The following is a 10,587-nucleotide window of genomic DNA, read 5'->3' as shown; positions in this document are numbered from 1 at the left end:
TTTTTGTTCAGTTATTTATTTTCTCTCAAGTTAAAAGTCTTAAAACTCAACCATGTAAGCTTTTGTACAGTCTGGTTATTTGAAAAAAAAACTTCTCTTGATGCCAGTTCTTGCACCAACAATTTGGACAAACTTTGACTTCATTACTGGCTCACTGGACAGGCATTTTACATACCTTATGAGCAAATGAAGTCACTTGATATGTTCTCTATTCCCCTTTGTCTTATTACATTCCTCATAGTCATAGATTTGTGTCTTAACTTTGCAATATGAAATATGATTTTGTGCCCTTTGTCTATTGTTATGTGCATAGATCTACAATCTTTTCACGCTCTATTCAACTTCCTTTCAACTGGCAATGCAATGACCTTAAAGTGTAATGAACGGCACAAACGTTGCTAACCTCACTTTTTACCCCAAAAAAATTGCTTGATTTGGACCTATTAAATTTCCTGAGAGTGAGATCTGCTTTTATTTTTATATAGCGCATGCAATATCCACCCAAAGCACTCTACAAGATGTCCCAAGCCAACAGAAACATTAACATTAACATGTAGGAAGAGATATCATGCCTACATAAATATTGTTTTAAACAGATACAATCAATACACTTACATTTACATGGTCAATGATTGAGCTAGTTTCTCCAATTGTTGATTGTTCAACTAGAGCCGTTGCTGCCTGCAGTCATTGCGTTTGTTCCTATCTTTATGACATGAGTAATGGTCTGTTTTTTTCTCTGCCCCATGTCCAAGCTTTAACGTTGGAACCCAATCAGGATCAGTTTCATCAAGCAGTGATGCTGGCCTTCCTGTAAAGGCAAAAAATATGATTGTTTAAATATATTACGTCATTTCTTGCCTATTACAATCTGGTCCTGGTCCTTGTGTGGCTATGTGGTCTAGTGGACACTCGATTTTGGATCGGAAGGTCATGGGTTCGAGCCACGTGCTCGGCGCATAGTTGAGTCCTTGGAAAAGGCTCTTTATTCACATTCTCTCACCATACTCAGGTGTAAAATGAATACCTGGCCGTTTACAGTGTTTTCTTTGTCCGAAAAATTGTAGTGTCGCCTAAAAGGCGTCATGTCCCGTTCTACATGTTAAATGTTGCTGTTGACCAGGGACCCCTTGTAAAGCGCTTTGAGCACATTTATTGGATATTGCGCTATAATATAAAGCTCAATTTTTTAATTATTTTTTTTTACAATCCTTAAGCTTTCCGTTAAATTTAAATCAAGCTTTGTCAAATTAGAACAAGGGTAGAACACTTATATAGTGCAATTTCCATTAAATGAAAATTTGTTCAAAGCGCTCTGCAAGGGGTTTATAGCCAACACTTCTTCACTAGAGGAATTCAAGCGTCGATTGAATACATTCTTATTCCGACAGGCTTTCTTTTGATCATGTGTATAATTAGCGTTGTTCGCGTACTGTGTTAGGGCTTCATGATTAAGTTAATCTATGTTATGCGCCCAGAGCCCTCCTGATGAAGGGATGTTTGGCGCACTATAAATCTATACCATTATTATTATTATCAACAGCAAGACTTTACATGCAGGTCGAGACATGACGCTTGTTAGGCGATATTACATTTTTTCCGGAAATAGACAATGCTGTTTAACAGGCCTGCATCTGCCCCCTGAAAAACTTGCCTGAAAATCCTCGAGCTGAAGCTTTTTCAATAACATGAGCAAAAATCCCCATTTCCCAGAATATTTTCTTAGAATTTTACCAATTCAATAGGCTGTTAAACAAAATGAAAAAGTATTTTAATTAATTTTTTGTTCCGGCAGAGCGAAATTACCAGAAATGCCGGCAAATTTACAGGCCTATGTTAAAAGCCAGTTACCCAATTTATGCCTGAGTATGGTGAGAGAATGTGAATAAAGTTCCTTTCCCAATGACTCAACTGCTCAGAACGGGTCTGGAACCCTAATCCTTCCAAAATGACGGTGATAACTATACCACATAGCTGCAATGAAAGTATCGGGATCCCAAAGGACAATTTTTTTTAATTGAAATTTTTTTATTATTATTATTGCAGAGCTGCCAACTTGGACAAAGTCATTTGGGGGACACATTTCAGTGACACTTCAGTGACAACAGAACGTCGCTTATTTACACTAAAAATATGAAATATTATACTCACCAGAAACTCTTGTCCTGATATTAACGTCAAATCATGGAGAGTGTCGTCATGGTGGTCTTTTCACATCATAATTTAATCACATCATGCATAGTCCTAATTTAATTAGTTCCAAATAAAATAATATTACGAGTCCACATTTATTTATATATATATACATTAGTATTTACACTATTTACAATTACAACTCCTCCATAGTTATTACTCCTTGTTGAGAGCTCTTGCTGTGGCTGTTTTACATAGCTTCAGCAACTCTGGAGCATTTTTCCTCTCGTGACACACTACATCTTTTTGTTTTAGAATCATTAGGGATTCTAGTGTCTCAACAGACATTGATGACCGAAAGTCTGTCCTGTTCTTCCTCACTGTGCTGAAGATGCGTTCACATGAGGCATTGCTGTGAGGAATTGCAAGAATTGACGTCATGACTTTGGCTAATGTGTTCAATGAAAGATGTCCTGTTATATCCTTCACAGACTCTCCAAGCACCTTCCACTTCAATCCCATTTCATCAGGCAAGTTATCTGGTAATTCACAAGATTGATATTCTACAAATTGCATTTGCAACTCGTCTTTAGTTGCATCCTGTGGTAAAATGGTTGGAAATTTATTTAAAAAATATTCCAACTGTTTCCATGTGGCTGTTTGCCTCACATTGATGTCAGCCACCTCAGCATTCTTTAAATAAATAGCTTCCATTTGTCCATTCTTTAAAAGGTAAGTAATGGCAGTTTGTAAAAATTTCTTTATAGATGAATAGAATTGTTGTTCCTTCTCCTTATTCAATTTCTCCAGACTCTTCCTTGTCCCCTCCCCAATAACAAGATCACCATTTGATCTTTTGTTGTACTCTGACTTGTAGTCAACATCTGTAACTCCCTTGTGGGTAAGAGCACATGGTTTTAGCCCCATTGTCATAAGAGTTCTAATGAAGCGCTGTACCAGACGGAGTTGGACATGAACCATTGAAGATTCCGACTGAAGTTGCATATTCACTTTGTCAAATTCAGGAAGGATAAATGAAAGGTAGTGGATATAAGCCTTCAATGTTCTTGACTTCAGGTTGTCCAACACTTTTTTTTTCCTATCCTGTTTATTCTCCTCTGCATCTATCTCCTTTGCCTGCTCTGTAGTGCTGTTGCATTCTTCTTCAAAAAACCTCTCCAGTGCAGGCCATTGCTCCAGAACCCAGAGGCATGTCTTTGACAGTGAAAGCCAACGTGTCGGGGCATGTTTACAGAGCTCTGATGGCTTCACTCCACATTCTTCCTGGAAATTTTTAAAGTTTTTCACTCTACTGGCACTCTTCTCATAATAATAAATGTCAATGAAAAATTGCTCGACATTGACTGGCAACTGTTTGGCTGCCCACTCTGCAGCAAGATGGAGCCTATGACAAATACACCCTGTACTGATGAGGTTTGAATTGTACTTCAGAAGTTCACCATAACATCCAGTCTTTTTACCTACCATGACATTAGCATTGTCACTGGTGAAAGCCAAACAATTATCCAAGCTGATGTCCTTTGACTTTAATTCCCCTACAATTGCCTCCGCTATTTTTACTCCAGTGTTTTTACCTCCACTTCAATGATAGACAATAAGGAAGTAACAATATTTCCATCTATGGCCAATCGAACAATGATGGGGTACAATTTGTCATTTCTATCATTGCTTGCATCTGTGGCAATAGAAAATGTTCCTGTTTTCATCGATGCAACCAACATGGATGTCTCCTGATTTGCCATTTCCTTCACAATGTGAGTTGACTTGGTTCTGCCACATGAATATTTTTCTATAATCTCCCTAGCAGACACAGACTTATTTAAAAACATTGCCTTAAATAGTTTTCCCACATGATCAGCAGCCGCTAACGGAATATTGTGCTCCACTAAAAATCCAGTGAACATCACTTCGGCATTCGTCACCGACTCCACACTCTTAGCATGAGCATTGACGAATGAAGACACAGACTTAACACTACTCACTGATTTAGCATTTTTAATATGCTTAGGTCCATTGACATGCCTAGAACAATCGTTCATACCACTATCGACTAAAAAGTCATTGAAGCACACCGTACAGTAAACGTGACCAGGGCTTTTGGACGATTTAATGAGACAAGGAAATTTCTCAGTCATCTCGGGCCGATAAAGAACCGCTTGTTTCCTCCGTTTTGCTGGCGGTGTATCCATTTCAAAGCACAGTAAGAAATCACAAACTATTACAAAGTAGAAAAGTGAATAAAGTGAAAAATCAAACGAATTTAACAGTAGACAAGACCACGTATGAACAGCTCCAACAATTGAATGAAAATGAAAGAAAGAACTAAGAACACATGCGCTCGTAATCAGAATCGGCAATGAAAGATTATTTTAACAATACGATCGACGATTCCCTGAATGACACGAATCCAACAAACAATGTATAGTATTCGATGTGTGTAATGAAAAAATCGATTACGGAATTGTCAAAATATAGATATTAAGTTTTTTGACCGAAGAACGATTGCCTAATGAGCATCTTGACCCTTCAACGATTGGTCGTTCTGGCAGCTCACGTGTCAACAGCCGTCAACAATGAATTGAATCATCGTTTAGGCAGTGGAAGACAGCCATGGAATAGTTGCGTCACATCGCCACGTTGTTGAATAAATTATCCAGGCATGGTCGATAGGTAAAAAAGCCAAATTATGTTCTAGTTACATTTGAAACAAACAAAGTATATCACTGATCTCGTCCCTTTGAGATATAAAGAATGATATAAAAATCAAGAAAATCGGCCGATAGATAAAAAAGTTGCTAAAAAAAAGCTAAAATAAACAAAAGCAATTTTTAAAATCAAATTTATTCGTAAAACAGTTGGTTTTCAACCGATTTTTATGAAACAAAGACCAATGTACTTCTTTTTTCAAGCTGATTTCAGCAATGTGACTTTCAAATTCCTCAGAATTTTATTTTTTACTTTTAAATTTTAGGTTTTAGGCCTACTCAATAAGGTGTTATATTCCTTGCATAACAATAGCGTAATACATCGACGGGAGAAGCGTCTTTGTTTCGGCCAGATGGATAGATAGCCTGTGATTGGTCGAAGACTTTGAGACGCTTGATTCACAATTCTACACGAACGGACCCTGGCGGTCTATCAAAGAGGTGTAACAAATTTATTTACCGACTATTTTTCTTGGTGCTAAAATTACAAAGTAATAATTTCGCATCAGAAAAAATAACTCTGAAGTTCCTATCTCTTTATTACAATAAAATTGATACCTCGAATGACAAAATCGACCCACAAATAAGGGAGTTATAAATTATTCATAATATTTTTAAAAGTTTACAATAATTGTCTTCAAAGTCATTTTTCATCACCAAAGTCGTAATTTTTTACCGATTTTTACTAAACAAAGTGCAATGTCAACGATTTTCACCCGCAAATAAAATAGGATTTAAATCGCAATTTCTGAAACATATCTTTTCTGTCGGCAAATTTATAAAAATCAAAGCTGAAAACACCCTGCGGCAGTGACAGGGCCTGTCATTTCCTTCACAACGATTGGATTTTACTTACTGAGGCCAGTCTTGGCTACCCCGCCCATGAATATTATGCCGTTGTCGGTTTTTGTCGGGTTGAATCTTAACGAGATTAAGGCAACTTCCTGTTGTTAGCACGCGTTGATCACCCGACATCCGATTTTAAAACGTTATGCATCCCGGCGAGAGAAAAAAAAAAAAAATTACTTTTATTTCGCCCGTGCAACCATTTCCGTGACAAAATGGTGTGTTTCCGTGTATCCGTGACTCGTAGTCTATTTCCGTGAATTTCATGGAAGTTCCGTGACAGTTGGCAGCTCTGTTATTGTCATATTTGGGAAAAATCCATATGAAGGCCCTAATTCAATGACTATACGAAACATTATAACTAATCCTCACCTTGAGTTAAAATTAATTTCTAACTATGAAAATTATGAAAAGTCATTTTAGTGGATTGATAGAGGTCGATTGTTTCTTTCTTTGGATTAAAATTTAAAATAATAATAATTATAATATTAATTTTGTCAGTAAAAAAATAACCATTACTATCATTATAAACTGACACTGGCAATCACTAAACAGCGTGTTAAACTTCTGTCAAAAACTAGCATTTACATGTCCAACAGCGGTGTAGAAAAGCAGTTTGTTCGTGTTACTTTACAATACACCACCAACGGAGGAACGAAAAAAAAACTTAAGAAAAACGCAACCTTACTTTTAATATTTCTTCAAATGGAGAACATGTTTTAAAAATGCACAATAAAATAATCTTGACAAAGCATAAGTTATAAACTGGAACGTTATAATTCTGAAATGAATGACCAGAACAATAATGAAAGACTTCCTAATCTCATAAAAGCCAAAGCTTGAAAACGAAAGTAGCCCTATCACTATCGGTAATGAGACATTTGGTTTTGATTTAGAGTAAGTTGCACGACAAATGCATGAAATATTCATGGTCCTATCTGATAACTAAACACAAATAAAAGATCATCCATCCGGACCGTGTATGGACCATAAAATAAAAATGATTCCTTCTAGACCGCCTACAGACTACAGATTACATCCGAGTCTGAGATGAGTCAGATGATTTCTCCAACTTCGGAGTTTCGCAGAAAAGTCACATCGGTGAAAAATCTCCCCGTAGATTTTGTTAGACCACCGAGTTTGAAATTTTTGATTTGATTTCTCTTCCATGAAAAAAGAAAAAAACACATATTTACTGAATCATAAACTTGCAACGTCAGAAATTAAGGCAAGGACCTTGGTCGGTTGCCGCCAACTCCGTGACATGCTATGGCCCACAATGGCTACATGATGATGTTGGAGCGAAGTAAACTTGCTTTGACTTTGTTCACAATAATTAAAATTAATTCATATCGTATATATAATATTTAAGATTTTAATTTATCCATCAATTCTTACCTTTAACAAAATGATCATTGCAAACTCGGTGGCTGCAAGTTAGATTTGAGCCATCGTCAAATCCCTTTCTTCTGTTCGCTGCAACTGTCTCCGCTGGGTTAAATTTATTATTTTTGGGTCCTTCGTCTTCCTAATGGATGGTAACCTGAACATTTTGACTCCATCTCGACCCTGTCTTCTAGTGCATCCTGTAATGTTTTGATTAAAGGAATGACAAGCTGAAGTCTGAAGGTTTAGTATGGAACTCAAAGCAACATGTTTATTTCTTAGTCTGGTAAAAAGTGTTGCGTAACCAGAATACAGTTCCAACGGTAGCAGTCTCAATATAAGGGATTTAACCAAGTTAAATTGTACTTGTTAATATACTCAGTTGCAACCCTTAGTCCATGACACATCCGATGATTATGCAGTTATTTGGCACGTTTCACGTTTTAAAAATTGGACTAGAGCTCGTTTCACATCAATGTTTACAAGCCAGCCAAGTTCTTTTGCCATCCGGAACTAAAGTAGGTCATTGCGTGACGTCATCAGCATTCTATCTATACCATAGAATTAAACGAATGAGAATACGTACGAAGCCTAAAAAGTGTCCACCAATGAAAGCATTCAGCGCCATTTTATTGTTGGCTGAGAATGTAGTCATTACCATTCATTCGGTCTCTATGTCAACATAACGACACAAGAAAAACAACAAACAATATCAAAATCCACAATAAAATGTTTCAGAACTGTTGCGTATATTTATGGCACAATGAAGCTGTCAAGAAATGAAGTTAGAGAATGTGTGTAATCATGTATTATAATAACCTGTAATGTGTTTTCCAACCACCACATCATCTACTACTACAACCACCACCACAATATCATCACTAACACTACTACTACTACTACTACTACTACAACCACCAGCCCCACATCATTATCACTACCACTACTACTACACCACCACCAGCACATCATCATCACTACCACTACTACTACAATCACCACAACCACACCGTTATCACTACCACTACTACTGCAACTACCACCACCATATCATCATCATTACCACTACTACCACAACCACCACCACCACTACTACTACAACCACCACCACATCATCACTACCTCAACTACTACAACCACCACCACAATAGCATCACTACCACTACTACTACAACCACCACAACCACATCGTCATCACGACCACTACTACTACAACCACCACCATATCATTACCATTACCACTACTACTACAACCACCACTACCACCATATAATTACCATTACCACTACTACTACAACCACCACAACCACATCGTCATCACTACCACTACTACTGCAACCACCACTACCACCATATCATCACCATTACAACTACTACTACAACCACCACAACCACATCATCATCACTACCACTACTACTACAACCACCAACACATCATCATCACTATCACTACTACTACAACTACAACCACCACCACATTATCATCACTACCACTACTACTACTGCAACCACCACCATATCATCATCATTGAAATATTTTTTTTTTTTTAATTGAGCTTTATATAGTGCAATATCTACTAAATGTGCTCAAAGCGCTTTACAGGGGGTCCCTGGTCAACATTTAACATGTAGGACGGGACATGACGCCTGTTAGGCGATATTACAATTTTTCGGACAAAGACAACTCTGTTAACGGCCAGGTACTCATTTTACACCTGAGTACGGTGAGAGAATGTGAGTAAAGAGCCTTTTCCAAGGACTCAACTATGCGCCGAGCGCGAGGCTCGAACCCAGGACCTTCCGATCCGAAAGCGAGTGTCATACTACTAGACCACATAGCCGCATCATTACTACTACTACAAACACCACCACCACATCATCATCACGACCACTACTACTACAACCACCACCACCACCATATCATTACCATTACCACTACTACTACAACTACAACCACCACCACATCATCATCACTACCACTACTACTACAACTACAATCATCACCACCACCACATCATCATCACTATTACTACTACAACTACAACCACCACCAACACCACATCACCTCACTAACACCAGTACTATAATCACTACCATTAGGTTTTGGAGCTTTACTTCATTTGAAATAAGGAAACTTCGGAATTGTATTTGGCATTGTGTTTATATATCATAATATAATTCTAATCAGTTATCTATTTAGAACTAGATACTATACAATATGTATGCCAAATACCACCCCAATTCCCCTTTCTTGTGTGCGGGAATTCCTCTTTCGGCATTGAAATTGAGTGTGAGAGAGTCATCACTGCACACATAAACAACAGAAACAATTTAAAAACATGACTATGACACGCAACCACTCACACACGAGGCTATACTATTTATCCTTTTCTCTATATTGAACAGGACAAGACAAACAATAGCTTGACTCTCGCTACACTTCGCATTGATGTTTGTCGTCTCACGAGTTCAACTCTCGGTCGACCTGTCAATATTCCTTTTTGCCTCGGACATAATCATTAATAGAATGTTGTGTGGTTTTGACCGTGAAGAAAACCTTAAGAAGTCACATTTATATCATTTTAGAGAGATCGTTTTGAATAATTTTGAGTTAAACGAGCGAGCAGCAACTTGTTTTCATGAACGGCCGATCAGCGCTTGTTTACTATAGTAACGCGATTCCAAACCAACGTCTCAATGGCGGATATTTTTCTCATCGAGGCCGCTGGTTGGTTAGCCAATAAGAGCACCGTACGGTTTCCATTGGGTAAATTCCTTGATCTATACCATGGCGTACTAAAAGAGTATTATAGTAGGGCTATGATCTATACACATACATACTCATACCCTAGAAAGAGGAGCTACGACTAGAAAGGACAAGTCGCCGTTCGCGTGGCACACACCACACTTGCCTAGTGATTTGTTAGCGCATGTTAGCAACACGCTCCTTGGCTGGCCGCCGGTTTCGCCTGGCTAGACTAGAGGGGGAGGGAAGGGAGGGGAGGTCTAATTAAACTGGGCACGTGTGTGTGTACCCTTTGTTTAGTTATTATTTTTATTGGGCCATGTGTTGTAGACACCCATCAGTGACTCTTTGTTGAAATTTAGTCTTTTCATTTTAGTATTGAGTGGAGATCTGTTCCCACATGTTATAGACAACCATCAGTGACACTTGAGATTTCTAGATCTATAGTAGGCTAGTACAAATAAGATCTGAGATATTTTAGAGATTGAGTTGAACATGGAAAACGCTGAGTTGTACATTTTGTTAATTTTATGTGCCCCCCCCCCCACCTTGTTTCTCTCTCTCTCTCTCTCTCTCTCTCTCTCTCTCTCTCTCTCTCTCTCTCTCTCTCTCTCTCTCTCTCTCTCTCTCTATCTATCTGCCTCTATCCCTCTCCCCCCCCACCCCCCCTATCCCTCCCCCCCTCTCTCTCTCTCTCTCTCTCTCTCTCTCTCTCTCTCTCTCGCTATATTATATCTACCTATCTACCTA

Source organism: Berghia stephanieae, chromosome 13 (assembly GCF_034508935.2).
Source record: "Berghia stephanieae isolate SIO BIC M18660-M18661 chromosome 13, UCSD_Bste_1.3, whole genome shotgun sequence".
Classification (NCBI taxonomy): domain Eukaryota; kingdom Metazoa; phylum Mollusca; class Gastropoda; order Nudibranchia; family Aeolidiidae; genus Berghia; species Berghia stephanieae.
This window is presented reverse-complemented; position numbering follows the sequence as displayed.